Source organism: Zootermopsis nevadensis, unplaced genomic scaffold, assembly GCF_977971745.1.
Source record: "Zootermopsis nevadensis isolate Lab colony 2312 unplaced genomic scaffold, Znev_1.0 Znev_ptg000030l, whole genome shotgun sequence".
NCBI classification, from domain to species: Eukaryota; Metazoa; Arthropoda; class Insecta; order Blattodea; family Termopsidae; genus Zootermopsis; species Zootermopsis nevadensis.
This window is the reverse complement of record NW_028259162.1, coordinates 11,378,639-11,393,193: the sequence shown is the minus strand read 5'-3', so window position 1 is coordinate 11,393,193 and position 14,555 is coordinate 11,378,639. Positions and strand designations below refer to the sequence as shown.

General features: G+C 37.2%; 1 protein-coding gene across 2 annotated transcripts in view; it reads right to left on the bottom strand.

The window, feature by feature from the left end:
* The window catches only part of RhoGEF3 (Rho guanine nucleotide exchange factor 3), a 417,890-nt gene extending 404,221 nt beyond the window's left edge, over positions 1–13,669 (bottom strand). The window contains exon 1 of one of the 2 annotated variants that reach the window (XM_087358941.1): positions 13,291–13,669. The gene's annotated coding sequence lies outside the window, so the exon portion shown is untranslated. The remainder of the gene's footprint in view (positions 1–13,290) is intronic. The other variant, XM_087358938.1, reaches the window with a different exon arrangement.
* Positions 13,670–14,555: the final 886 nt, after the last annotated feature.

Genomic DNA, 14,555 nt, shown 5'->3' with positions numbered 1-14,555 from the left:
AAGTTTATCTACAAGCCAGTTTGAAAAACAATATGAAACTTGTACTGCAATGCAAATGTCCGTCACAAGACACTATCCTTTCAAAATTATTGTTTTCAGAAAATTAAACTTTTTCTATAAGATTATTTACGAATAATGGAGGAAATATATTAGGCCTGAGTGTAGACCGGCAACTGATTTTTTGTCTTATTGTGCCCAATTTAATTACGGTTACATTTCAAAAGTCCTCATCTGCACCTTTGAGCGAGAACTTATTGTTAGGCAGGTGGGAAAAAAAGGAAGGCGGTCATAGCATACTAAAATACGTAACACAGTCTCAATTGACCTTGAAACTTATAATTTATAATAACCGCTACTGCAGGCGAGAATCTAACTAATTACCTTCCGAACAATATGACGTGTTATCAATGTGATAAACAATTTACTCGACAATAGTTGGTGACTTTTCGTGCCACACTTACAACACAAAACCATAGCGGTCACGATAATGGAAATGCACAATTACTGCAGCTGTTAATTCGCAGTCTGTTCAGTGACCGTCTACTGCAGGGATTATTTAGGGTCGAATTAATGCTGAGAGTGATTATGAACTGTGAATTCGAGATGCTCAACGAGGACTGAGAACACGTAAATTGAATAATGTAGTTTACAGCACATGCTGGATTGTATATTACCTTTGCAGGATGATATGGGAGAAATGTTATTATTAACGAATTATAGTAATAAATCCCCTGAGACGCGCCGGTCTACAATCTATCTGCTACTTTTCAACACCGAGATTATCTCTACAAAGATTACCAACAGAAAAAGGCTTTGTCCCCCCCTCCCCGCTGATCTGACAAATAGAACCAATCTCCGAAACATCTTGGTTTAAATAAATAAGAACGCCAAAGCGATGTATAACATTCAAAATAATTATAAAATGAGACGATAGATGATAAAGTTCTAAGGAAAAATTTATATACTCTGTGTCAAGAAGACTGGAAGTGTTCAAGAACGGGGCGTTATGGAGGCTATCTGGTTCCTTAAGGGTGGGAATAGAATAAAACTCGGAAATACTGCATGATGAATAGCTATATACAGCGCTCGGAACCAAACATCTGCGTAACTAGCTTTCCGGTACAAGGGAAACAAAGTCATGTCCCACGGAAACAAACGGCATTTTCGACATAGAAGCTGAGACAGCGAGACACAAAACACTGCCGGGCGTAAATAATATTTATAGTACGGAACTGGCTACGAACTGGACGACCGGTGTTCGATTCCCGACGGAGGCAGAGGATCTTTCCTCTAGTCTCTGCTTCCAGACTGGCTCTGGTGCCCACCCAGCCGCCTATTCAATGGGTAACGGGATTCCTTCCCTGGGGTAAAGCGTGGCCAGGGCATGACGCTGACCGCTCACCCCATCTAGTGCCGAGGTCAAGAATGATTAGGAGCTATATCGTCTCTTTCCCTCCCCCCCCACCAAAGTGCCTTCATGGCGTATAGTGGGACAGCTTTACTTTTTACTTTACAGCAGGGCTACATGCTTCCTTCTTTGCTAAACCTCCTCTCAATCCCTCTACCCCCTCCAAGGGGGGCCGCTTACTTTAAAAGGACGTGGAACGCACAAATTCGTCCAGACTACTACAATTTATACCCTTCACCAAATCTTATAATAGCAAACAAAGTGGGTTGTGATAAACAGGATACGTAGCACGCATTGGAAATACTAGAATTATGTGGAAAGAATTTTGTTAAAAAACTGAAGGGAAGAGAACTCTTCCGAAATGGGAAGGTGGTAATAAAGTGGATCTCAAAAATATATATTGTGGTGATGAGGATTAGATTAAGCTGTTCAGAGTAGGGGCGTATGTCAGGGTTCTATTACAAATGTAGTTAACCTTTGACTCCTGTAAAAATAAGAAATTTCTTGATCGGTTGCATAAATATGTGCCACTTTAAACACCCTGTATCACAAAGTTAGTTGACAGACAGACTTCAAATCGTGGCGTCGGTGTCTTTTTCAATGACATCGTAGAACTCAACTGAATCTGAAGAGAAGCCCCTCGTAGTTTCAGTAGTTTTATGACATGGCGAGTATAAAATATTTCTGACAATAAAGGACATGGCTCCGGAACTATAGTAAAAAGACAAGCAATAAACCACACCCAGACACAGTATCACTGAAATGGCATAACATTTCATTTTAAAGTGCATTATTTTATCATATGAAAGCGATGAATAAATTTTTTCCAACATTTCTCTAACGTGTTCGTATTCAATGTACAGCCAAGGAACTATAATTCAACCGAATAGTTGTCGCTTTTGCATTTGTGCAGTTCTAGTTTGCCTGCAGGTGGGATAGAAGCTTTCAAAACAATGTACGTATACAATTACTTTGTTATGGAAACACAGAATATCTGCTCCTTGTGGTGGAGTGATGAAGGTATTGTGATTTTCCGTTCGAACCTAGTATCAGGAGTTATTTCTCTAAGGCGAAGTTATAACTATACGTACCACCTGATTTGGCATTCGACAACCCAAAATTTTGCCTACAGAGAGCATTAATTAGTCTCTTGTGTTTCTCAGAATAATCGGGGACTAATTTCTTAAACAGTTTCAACCAAATGGTAATTGTAATGCAGATGCGTCGTGCTTTCTTTGAGAAAGGAAATATATTTTTAATTAGTATTTAGACAAACTTCATGATTCAAAGTGTTAAGAGGACCTGCCCTGTTGTGCATTACAAGAGATGGGTAAACAGAACTGGGACAACGATACAGTATTTTATTTTTTATCGTCAGTTTCATAATAATATAGTTTTTAAAATTTTAGCATATCTTAAAATCTCATCTGCTGTACACATTACGTAACTTTCTCTGCAGACACATTTCAGTCATCTGACCTTCATCTGTTCTTTATTCAACCATAAGTTGAACATTTCGTTCTGCATCTCGCGCGTTTACAATGATCACAGACGTCACAATAACATTCGGATCTCAAATTAATAACCTCACTTAACAACGATATTAGCACATATTAAGTAAAATGAATCAGCAAACTTAGCCAAATTCACACTATATGAAACTTAGATTGTAAAGAAAGAAACCTTACGTAAATAACAGATACAAAATATCTTTAACAGACAAGCTGAAAAAATATACGAAAACGAAAAATGTCAGCTAAGCTCCTTTTGTAAATACATATATATTTATATAAAAAATCTATATACTCAAAACCAATAATGATGTTAAGTCACTAATAAATCGCGTAGTAATAAGGTTTCATAACTACAAATTGTAGTCTCCTATTATGTTTGGTGTTACTTCCTATTTTCCCTGGGTTGAAGTGGTTACTATAGCCACCAAGGGGATAAGCCATACATATTATTGGCAGTAAACTGGTATATACGCTTCTGTGTCTGCATGTGTAGAATATTGATACAGTTCACTTAATACTTTGTTGTCGAGTAAAATCTCATATAGCACAATAGTATTATATGCATTAACATTTGACTTACATAAATAAGATGTGAGGATATATTGATCGAACTGAATTATCTCAGGATAGGGCAAATGGCAGGATTTTATTAAAAAGGTAATGAATATTCTTTGTGCGCCGTGGATTTTGTTCCATGTTTCTGATGGGATTGTTGGTTATTTCTTAAACATTCCTTTGGGCTCGGCTTCTTTCGATCTAGAATACGTCTAACTTGATACATCTTTCAAAAACAAAGGCTTGCTATATAAAACCCCATACAACAGTTTCACTTTGCTTTAAAACTTAAATTTAAAAGTTATACCTATGCCAAAATTGTAAGCCATTACATAAATGGAAATTCGTGTTACGTACGGCTTTTATAACACTGGTATAGACGGGTATAAGTGGTTTAGTCATTCTCGCCGTCTTTACAACCAAGAAACCATCATCTACACTAAAACTTTAGTATAGCGGATGGTTCTTAAGTATTCCTTTACGTCAACTGAAATAGTGAATTCTTACTGAAGGCGTTTTGAAATTTAAGTAATATTACGCTGTTCAGTACAATGCAATGCAGTTCACTGAATGTTGCAGTGTAGTGATTCGAAATCTAACCTTAAATTTTGATGGTATCCCGTTCAAATTTCGGCTGGGAAGCTGAAAACTTTGATTGAGGTTATTTGTGTTTATTCTAGATCCATCTTCGATATTTTGGAGGCTGTAAGTTAAACAAGGTTTCTTTTATATACTTCCAACTCACTGTACATAACAATATTATAATTCGACGCTATTGAATTTAACGCGATGATAAAAAATCGTCTATTAAACTATTATAAAAATGTTTCCTTTTTTAAACTGCTTGCAGCAGAATAATAACATAAATTACCTATCAGAAACTTAGCCTAACTGTCTGTACCCATAACTGTAACGAAGACTTCGTTGTGTAAGTCAATATTAGTTGAGGCAAATTTTGGGATAAACTGTACCTCATAACAACTTGAACTCTACAGAAAGGCTTTGTAAAATGATCGAAGCTCAGCGACTCTTTATGACACAATCCTGAAGACTGCTTTCCATCGCTTCATATTTTTTATGATATCCCTCCAGAGAAAAATTGAATTCTTGGAATGTATTCAGGAGATACAGTGGCGTATATAAAAAGTCTCAATTTATATATAGCATCCGCATTCTTAGAGGGCTTCCGGTTGTGCCACTGAAGTCATTCGATTTGAGCAGCTCTGTAACAAGCTACTGTTACTGTGGATATGTCCAGTGATGTTTCGTTGCTAGAGAAGTCAGGCTCCATTTCCTTGTGTTGTTGTTGTTGGTCTGCGGAGATTATTTCCGTACACGATTTTGCACTTGTCACGCTCTGTTACGCTATGGTAGGGGTTTATTCATGGCGTCGATATATATATTTCAAATCTGCCAGTGTAAGCGGAAATCCCTTCTCTGCCCATAATCAAGGTCATCCACTTCCAGATCAACGTCTTTTCTCGCAAACGCCGATGTGCGTAAACGAGACTACGAGGTATGCGACTAACGAAATTTAGATGAATAATGTAATGTTTACAACAAAAACGAGCTATTCTCTTCCGATTAGATTATTTTAAACTATAGGCACAATTACTGTCGTCTCCGTCAGCAACTAAAACGCCAAAACCAGGACACATAATTGGATAAGGCTCGGAACGGCAGACCTACTTAAAATGTTGTATAGTTTGATTCATTCTAAGTGACATTTTTATTTGCCTGAAATATTTTATTTCAGCTGAGATGAGTTTAAAAATACAACTTATTCTTAAACTGAACATGTGTGACATTTAAATGGCTGTCTTCTGGGATACTGAGGCGTCTAGTCTGGGAAAGTTTGCCGACGTCTCAGAAGTACTTGCTGCGTCCATCATCAGGTCGACAAGTAAAGAAGACTAAATCATCGACCTGATAATGAACGCTGCAAGAACATTTGAAACATTTATATATTTCTACTAGCATATATGGTGCAACAATCCAGAAGACAGCCATCTTTATATTCGCTGCCGTGAGAACCTGACTTCACACCTGTGGGAGACTGTTAATAGGAACAAAGCTTATTGTTACACAAGAGCTGATAGCAAGTTAGTTACACTGAGTGGATCCCCAAACGCCCACATGGAGCCAGTTATAGTTCTAACAGTGTATAAGCGAAGTGATAAATCATCATTTACTTGTATGAAACAAGGCCATTACAAAATTGGTTTCCTTAGTTAACCTTAGAGAATTCTGACATTCCGTAACTAAGGTACTACACTAACTTCAACTGTCTGTGTAAGAGATGTTCAGTACCATACCCTGACTTTAATTATATCCCAAACATCAAAGATCAGTCCAGTTAATTCTGATGGGTTAGGTATTCTATAACCGATGTTGAAAGCGGGAAGTGGAAAGTCATGTGGAAAATTTTCCGCCTCCAGGCTGCAAGTTGTATTATCGGCAAACTTCAAGAAAGAAGGAAGATTGTGTTGTTTGAGGTAAACCCAAAGAGAAGTCATGTTTCTTAAATTCCTATGCTTTAAAATACAAAAAAAAAAAAGATTGGTGCATTAATTCTTCGCATAAAACTATACAATACCAACACAATTTAGCGTACGTATGTGAATAATGAAAGTGTGGCCAAATTTAATTTTGTTCCTTAGGATTTCACTGTGCCTACTTACTTAAAAAAATAGTATGGGCCTTCACGATGTTTATAAAAAGGCTGTACTTCATATAAATATTAAACGGCATTAACCAATGGCACAACCTACCTTGAGTAACTGAAAGTTATGCAACTAAACATGAATTCCCTGCCTTAACTCGCCGGCTCGCAAGTAATTTTTGTGGGCATAAATTTCGCATCGTGACTCACCGGTGACCCTCACCATGCACCGGTAAGGAAAAGAACTCTTACGGTAGGAACCGCCTGGCAGTCGTAGCACTCACACGCATCGCGTTTCTTTCTTGTCCCAGCTATTATATTAGAAATTCAACATTTCACACGATGAACACTGAGTCTCCAATAATCGATACAGTACTGTGACCCATTGGCGACTCTCGCGGTACTAAAACCAATTCTCATGTGACCCACCAGTGGCTCCCATGGGAGCCAACGTGTTAACACGCACCTCTACCCACAAGCGACCTACATTGCGTGTAGCGAGACTGCTTTACTTTCTTTCTAGTTGGGTGATGTTACTTGGAGACAGACGGAAGGAAGATATTTTCGAAATTATTTATCGAAACACATTTATGGGATTCATATGATTCTCGGTGTAAACAGCGATTATTTCCTTAAACAGCATTAAAAAACTGATTTTCGTATTGTCTCTTTACGGACTGAATTAATAAACATTATTTAGCGGATCTTCGGCTTCAAGAGACACGGATAAGCTGCATCTTATTGTTTTGTATTGTACTGTACTGAATTGTTGCATAAAATGTACTAAAATTATCAGTTAAGCCTATGGCACCCAAGTTGCTAGAATGTACGGGCCTGCCATATTCATTTGTTTGCCGGACAACTGTCTAGAATTCAGTATGTATCCTGAGACCGGCCATTTCACACAGGTTTCTTTTACTTTCTTTCGGTTTTCCTCTGTTTTCAAACAAATTCTGAAATGGTTCCTAAGCTCCAAGCTGCTACTGCACGGTTCTCAATCAGCCCTCTTGATTTAAATTAATAACAATTCACCTCCTTACCGTGGAGGCCACAAAATTACTTGACCTTTCAAAATTATAAATTTAGCATTAAAAAATCAAAATTTTGCCTCCTCTTTCATCCTTTCGTTTCAACGTCTTCGCTCTCATTCAATACTGACCAGAAGAACAAACAATAAGATGCTCTCTCTATCCCCAAAAATATAGTTTCTTATTTCTACCCCATACTATTCTATTGGCTTCAACTCCTCAACTATCCTCTCTCACTCTCTCTCTCACTCGACTTCACGGGGTTAAGAACAACAAATGACGGCGTCTGATTATAACTTATATAGCTTATATTGCTAAAGAAGAAAAAGCAACAAATTGATAAACTGAGGCAGAAAAACGCTTTAGTGTCTGAAGAAAACGGTCTGTGTGAACAAAATATGGGAAAAGCCATCCCTTCTGCGCCAAGGACAGAGGTTTAAAATAAATAAAACGAAGTGGTTTCGCTCACATTTATAGGTTCCCTCGTTGATACTACATTCCGGGTGGGAGTGGGGGTGAGGGGTGGGTAGACGAATGTAACAAGGACGAAAAATATCCGGTGTAAAAAGTAAATAAATCTGTGACAGTCTGCCTCATGTAGGGCACGCTCTGGTGGAAACCCATAGATTCAATACTGCTAATAACAAAGCCCCCGTCTATGGAGAACTCCTGAGCCACTTTCATTCACTTCGGTCCTCAAAACCTAATTCCATAAGACCCGTCTCCTTCCCCGTCTTCCAATTGTCCGTTTTTAAAAAGGCGTACCAAAATTCTGTATGCATTTCATGTGTCCTACATTCTAACTGCATTCTCAACCCACTGTTTTCTATAACGCAAAGTTTAATTTGATTTTGTTGGAAAAGATTAAACATCTAAAAAAACCAATCTACAGCTCTGATTAAATGTTGAAAAAAATACGGTTCCAAACAACGCAAAAAAGCAAAGTTGACCAGCTATACGCGATGTAGGCGCTTGGGGGGGGGGGGGGGGGAAACTCATAGCTCATAGTTTGAGCAATCAATTCTGGACCAATCCGCCAGGTTGAATACTCAAGTAAACTAACTCCACAACAGTCTTCTTTAAGCAATTCTTATGCTATTCATCCTGCTTTATGGAAGCCAAGATTCATCACCATGGTTATATAGGTTTTTAATTTAGAAAATATACTCCGATAGTCCAATCCAGTTTTTGTCCTTACAACTTCCTTAAATTATGTTTTAACCTGCTCACATCTAGGCATAATTCACACGTGATCTGTTCCAATAAGGAATCCAACATGTTCCGCACCCTCTCATCCATAACGTAATAATCTATCGGTATTAGGCGAAGAGTGAAAATGTTTAAACCCCTTGTTAGATAATTTTCTCTACTCCTGTGCTCCATCCTTCATCATTATCTCAATACCCTGCTCAACACATCATTCTCAAACGTACGAGACCAGGTCTCAAACCCGCAAGCCCACAGGCCTTTATAAAGAACGTGCAATATTCCAGTTACTATAAAGGATATAGAAGCCGAATTTATGAGGTTAAATGGTGAAATTATCAGTTCACAAACCTGTAGTGGAAAGCCATAAAGTGAAATGCGCAAAAATACAATTTTATAGGAAAGTTTTGCAGCTAATATAACGTTTAGCGGCCATCAGTTAAAATTTTCAGTGATAGTATTGATAGCATAAGTTTTAATGTTTTCGTTTACATGTTTCATTTTTTGTCTAGCAGAGGGTACCACTAGAAGTTTATTTCAACCCTAATTCAAAAAACTGGCAAAAGGACACATATCAGCTAATAGCTTTCCATTACATTAATATAAAAAAATTGCCTTATATATGCTGATATAAAAGCGATAGCATGTACTATAAAATATCGTGCACCCTTTTAAAATGCTTCCAGTTCTTTCATTAATCTACCGCACTCCAAAAAATGGACGTAACCTACAAAAATGTACTGAATGTTAGTGGGAAAGGCTCAGTAACATTTTTCACACGAGAATGACGGATGTCAATGTACAGGTTTTACCGTATTACAGGGACAGACCAGCCTCATGACCAATCTGCATAAACATTCATTCGCTTCCACTTCAAGGAATGGGACAGTTGCTCAAGACAACTTATCCTTATTTGTCTTGTACAGTGCATTTGAGTAGTGACTGACAAGCCCACTGCCTCTTCACAATTTCTACTCAATCCCGATATGTCTGCTAGAGCCATCTAGTGAGAATCAGGAGAGACATTTGTGAGAAATGGCCGCTGAATTTTGCTTGCGAAACATCAGTCTGCCTAAACGCGTAATTATTAATAAACCACATGAATTTATGAGACGTAGAATAGAATAAAAGAATGGCCATAAACAGTTTAATTGGTAATGATAATACCCATTTCAAGGCAATTCCAAAAAATTTAGTAGTAAAAACCAAAGCAAATTACGCAGAAATTCCGACTATTTGCTGTTCCAACCATTATCATCGGCATACTATACGTCCCAAACGCTGGAATAGTACTAACAAATGACTCTCGAAACAAACTTTTTATTCTATCTCATAACTTAATAAGAAAATGAGTAAGGACGTTCACTTGCTGAAAGATAAATAAAATGTCTTACAGATCAGATGAGCTTGTCATTTATGACGTATTTTAAGTGGTTGCTGAAACATAAGTTTCCTCCACGCACCAGCTCTGAAATGACACTGGAAAGAAATTCTGTGACAGAAAAGTTATACACAATGGACTCTTTCAATAGTTAAACATTAACCATGGTTTGTCGTTGAACAAATTAAAGCAGAGGGCAGGCCTGACAAGAACTAAAAGTGATTCTGCCTGTCTTCCTTTCGAATAATTTCAGACAATGCAGATGAAGTGTACGGGCGCAGGAATGTCAGAACTGTAATTTGATGTGCTATCTTTTAATGTTAACTGTGTCTGCTGCTTGACTTATCGCTCTTGACAGAATTTCACGGCTCAGCCCCAACTTCTTAAAAAAACACCTTAAATAGAATTCCTTTTGAGTTTCATACTTTTGTAATGATGAAAAGGGCCACTAGTCAGATACTCCCATGATGAAATTTCCTTTATTTTTAACAGATGTACTGGCGTTTGGAGAAACTTACCACCTCCATTTTCTGGGTTCCGCCACAAGCAATCAGATAATTCCAGTCGGTATCCTGATACATTTCTTGAGGAGCTATTTTATATTCACCTTCCATCTGCGTCTAGTTCTTCCATGTGGTTTCATACCTTCAGAATGTATAAGTAAAATTTTGTATGTAATCCTCACCACTTCTATGCGTGCTACGTGTACTTCCCATCTAATTCTCCATTATTTTATCACTATAATAATATGAGATGAAGAATACACACAAATAATTAAAATCATTTTTAGGATAAGCAATTTTCTCCATTGTGCTGACGTTTCCTGCCATCTAAATATTCCTACTTCAAAATATATTTAGGTATACGTGCATGACGAATTTATAGGAAAAGTATATCTACCCTCCATTCTCATTCGATTTACATATAAACGGATTCAGAAACACGCCAATAAAATAACAGAATACAATAAGTTAATTACACCCATTAATATGCAAAACGTGAGGAAAACTGGTCTGAATCTCACATGTTCTAATCACTCTGTGCTAAACAATCTTTTTAAAATTCCGTTTCATTTCCGGTAATAGAGGTCTATGAATTAAATTTTTCACTCGACAACCGCTAAAGATATGGTTCTCTTGTCTTCTTCTATGTCTATTATAAAAATTTGTGATTCCTCGTTGGCGTCAATAAATTACGTCATCAACAATGTCAACTTATGTTTGTTTATACTCGGCATTGTTGTGTTAAACACAACAATGCCGAGAAAACAAATAATGATTCACAACAAAAACTATCAAGCCAGTCGCATGATCTCTGCTCCAGAAGCAGCACGTCGCATTCTTGAATATTGACTGACAGTTGGCCTAAAACATCAGGAAAGTGAAAGAAGACGTTATCAACTATTTGAAGTATCAACTCTAACAAATCCAACAAGGTAAACTGATACTCATTCGATATATTACGATTAAGAAAGTATTATGAAAAGTGACTTTTGATCGATATTAAGACGAAGATTTGCAAGGGTGGGGCTGGACGTCGAAAGTTGACTAACCAAGAACTGTTGGCCTCTGAACAGCGACGTAAAAATTTAAACATCATACCTATCTAACAAATAAAGAAAAGCGAAAGGAAACTTACATTGATAAACGTAGAAAAACTTATTCAACAAGAGCAGAACAGCAGAAGAAAACAAACGAAGACGTTCAAGAGTGGGTTTGAACGTAGAAAGTTGACTAACCAAGAACAGTTGGCCTCTGATCAGAGACTTAAAAAGTAAAATATCAGAACTACTTAACAAATAAAGAAAAGGGAAGGGAGACTTATATTGATAAACATAGAACAACTTATTCAATAAGAACAGAAGGGAAAATAACAACCGAAGATTTGCAAAGATGGTGTTGGACGTAGAAAGTTGACTGACCAAGAACAGTTGGCCTCTGAACAGCGATGTAAAAACTTAAATATCAGACCTATTTAACAAATAAACCAAAGCGAAGGGAGACTAACATTAATAAAGGTAGAAAAACTTATTCAACAAGAACAGAAGAGCAGAAGAAAAACGAAGACTTGCAAGGGTGGATTTGGACGTAGATAGTTAACTAACCAAGAACAGTTGGCCTCTGAACAGCGACGTAAAGAACTAAAATATAAGACCTACTTAACAAATAAAGAAAAGCGAAGGGAGAATTTCTTGCAAGGTTGGGGTTGGACGTAGATAGTTGACTAACCAAGAACTGTTGGCCTCTGATCAGAGACTTAAAAAGTAAAATATCAGATTACAGAAAGCGCTCCGAAAGGATTAGTCGTCGTTGTCGTCAAGAAATGACGTCATCAACAATATCACCTTATATTTGTTTATACACGGCATTGTTGTTCCACAACAATGCCGAGTAAACAAATAACGCTGAGTACCAAGCCGGTTGCATTATCACTGCTCCATATCGCCTCCGAACAGCGACATAAGACTATTTAAGAAATGAAGAAAAGTGAAAGAAGACGTTACCAACACCAAAATGGTAATCTGATACTAATAATAATATTCATACAAGTCATACTGTTCTTCAAGGGTTAAAACACTTGAATAAGACACTAAATTAACACCCCGAAGGGGGTTAGTGTAGTGTCTTACTCAAGATTTTAAACGCAACCAACACCCCGAATGGGGAGTTAATCAAGTGTTTTAACCTCCAATTCGAGGGTGAGGGTTAGTTTAGTTTTTTACTCAAGGGTTAAAACACTTGAATGAGACATAAACTAACCCTTCCGAAGGGGGGTTAGTTTAGTGTCTTACTCAAGAATTTAAGGTTCGTCAAGTATTTTAACCACCATTCAGGGGGGTTAGTTTAGTTTCTCACTCAAGGGTTAAAACACTTGATTGAGACACTAATCTAACCCCCGAAGGGCAGTTAGTTTAGCGTGTAAGTTTTCAAAACGCAACCAACTCCCATTGTTTTAACCCTCAATTCGATGCGGTTACTTTAGTTTCTTACACAAGGTTGGTGACGTTTTACAAACTTGACCAACACTCCCTAGGAGCTCCGAAAGGAGCGCCCTGCTCTAGTATGTAAAAGTTTTCGCAAGAACACTGTTGCAAGTACTGACAATTGTTTATGTTTTCTTTTCTGAAATAGGCTTGCTAAAATGAACATATTTGTTCTTTCAGATTTTGCTGACTTTAAAATTCTGAAAATAAGTTATGTAGCACGCTTTTCAGTTACCCTGTGTTAACTCTTTTGCCAACTGTAACTACGTGATTGTGACAAGGAACACACCGGCCACTTGGTAGAACAGAGTGAATTGTGGGTAGACAAGCGAATGACAACATAAAGTAAGGCTGACCAATTACATTGCTTATGGAAGCAAACATGTTACGGCACGCTGTACTGAAATGGTTGCAAGGGTTAAACAGATAAAAAATTATTCGTGTGAAGTCTATTGATCATAAATAAAATCACGATTTGAAAACAAGTTGCTTGGTCACTGCAGCAGTTCACTATAGCACCACAGCCTTTACAGAACTGTTAAAAGTGACTTACCTCAAGATGTTTTGAATACTGTTGCAAATAACGTCTCCTGGTAACAAATTTCGCACTTCACTTGAAACTAACACAAATACTTCTCTTCTGATTGGCGACAGATTTAAACACAGATTGATAACTAATAATACGAGCACGTTACAAAACCCGTATATCGCAATTGAGTCCCGACGCCATACCTTTCTCATGTCATACTGTGACCACTCACGGAACAGGAAATGATAAGTGGGGGCAGTTAATACTTCCTAAAATTACGAAACAGGCCAAGAGATGGCAGTATGCCCTTGGAGATGACAATCTGAACATCGTAATCTGATCGGAGTGAAAAGAGATACCAGATTTACTACCTATCCCTGACGTTTGTGCGGAAAAGCATATACATTTCGGAGCACAGTTCTCAAACGCGTTCTTCCTAATTTTTCATACATGCATATCTAATCTTGATGATCATTTGTAGCAGGTTAAAACATATTATTGATATCAACAATAAAATTCAACGTAGGATTGATTCGTATTTTCTTAAATAAAGCAGTCTATTGAGAAAACTGTAAATAAAATTTATGAATTACGCAAACATACTTGACACAAAATATATTTCTTTAAACGCCGTTTTAGGCGTGTTTCGTAAAAAACACTGGGAACTGCCTGTTAATTTTATCATAGTAAGAGCATTTAAACTACTGGACCTATTATGATTAAACTTGGATCAGTAGATATACACTATATTTCGTTTGTGGATTTTGATTCGGGTTTGATTTAGTTAATTTCAAACATATGTCAGTAAAGAGCCTTATTTAACACTAATGAATATTAACTCTTTGACTCTCGGTGAAACTTTGTAGTAGACACTTCTGATGGCGCCAGCTGCTTGCGTTATATTTTTCAAGTTATTCGACAATTTATTATGAAACTGGGTATAATTTACTTATAACTTGTTATATGGCTGTTGTCCCGTATCAATTCATACATTTTTACTTGTTTTAAGTTTCACGTTCGTTAAAGGGCTAAATGAACTTCTGATAATTTTACGGCTTTTGGTAAAACGTAATATGTCGTCGGTTACAGATTTACTTCCATGCATAAGTTTGGTTTATTTCAAGGGTTATGTATTTGAAGTTACTTCATAGGTGTTAATGAAACGCTATATACGGCTTCTCTGCCCTAAAAGAGTAGCCTCCTGTCATTACAACAACATCAACAGAATATTTCTGTTAGTAGCAATTATAATGACGACCAGGGACTTAAATGCAGGAAAAGGCACAACT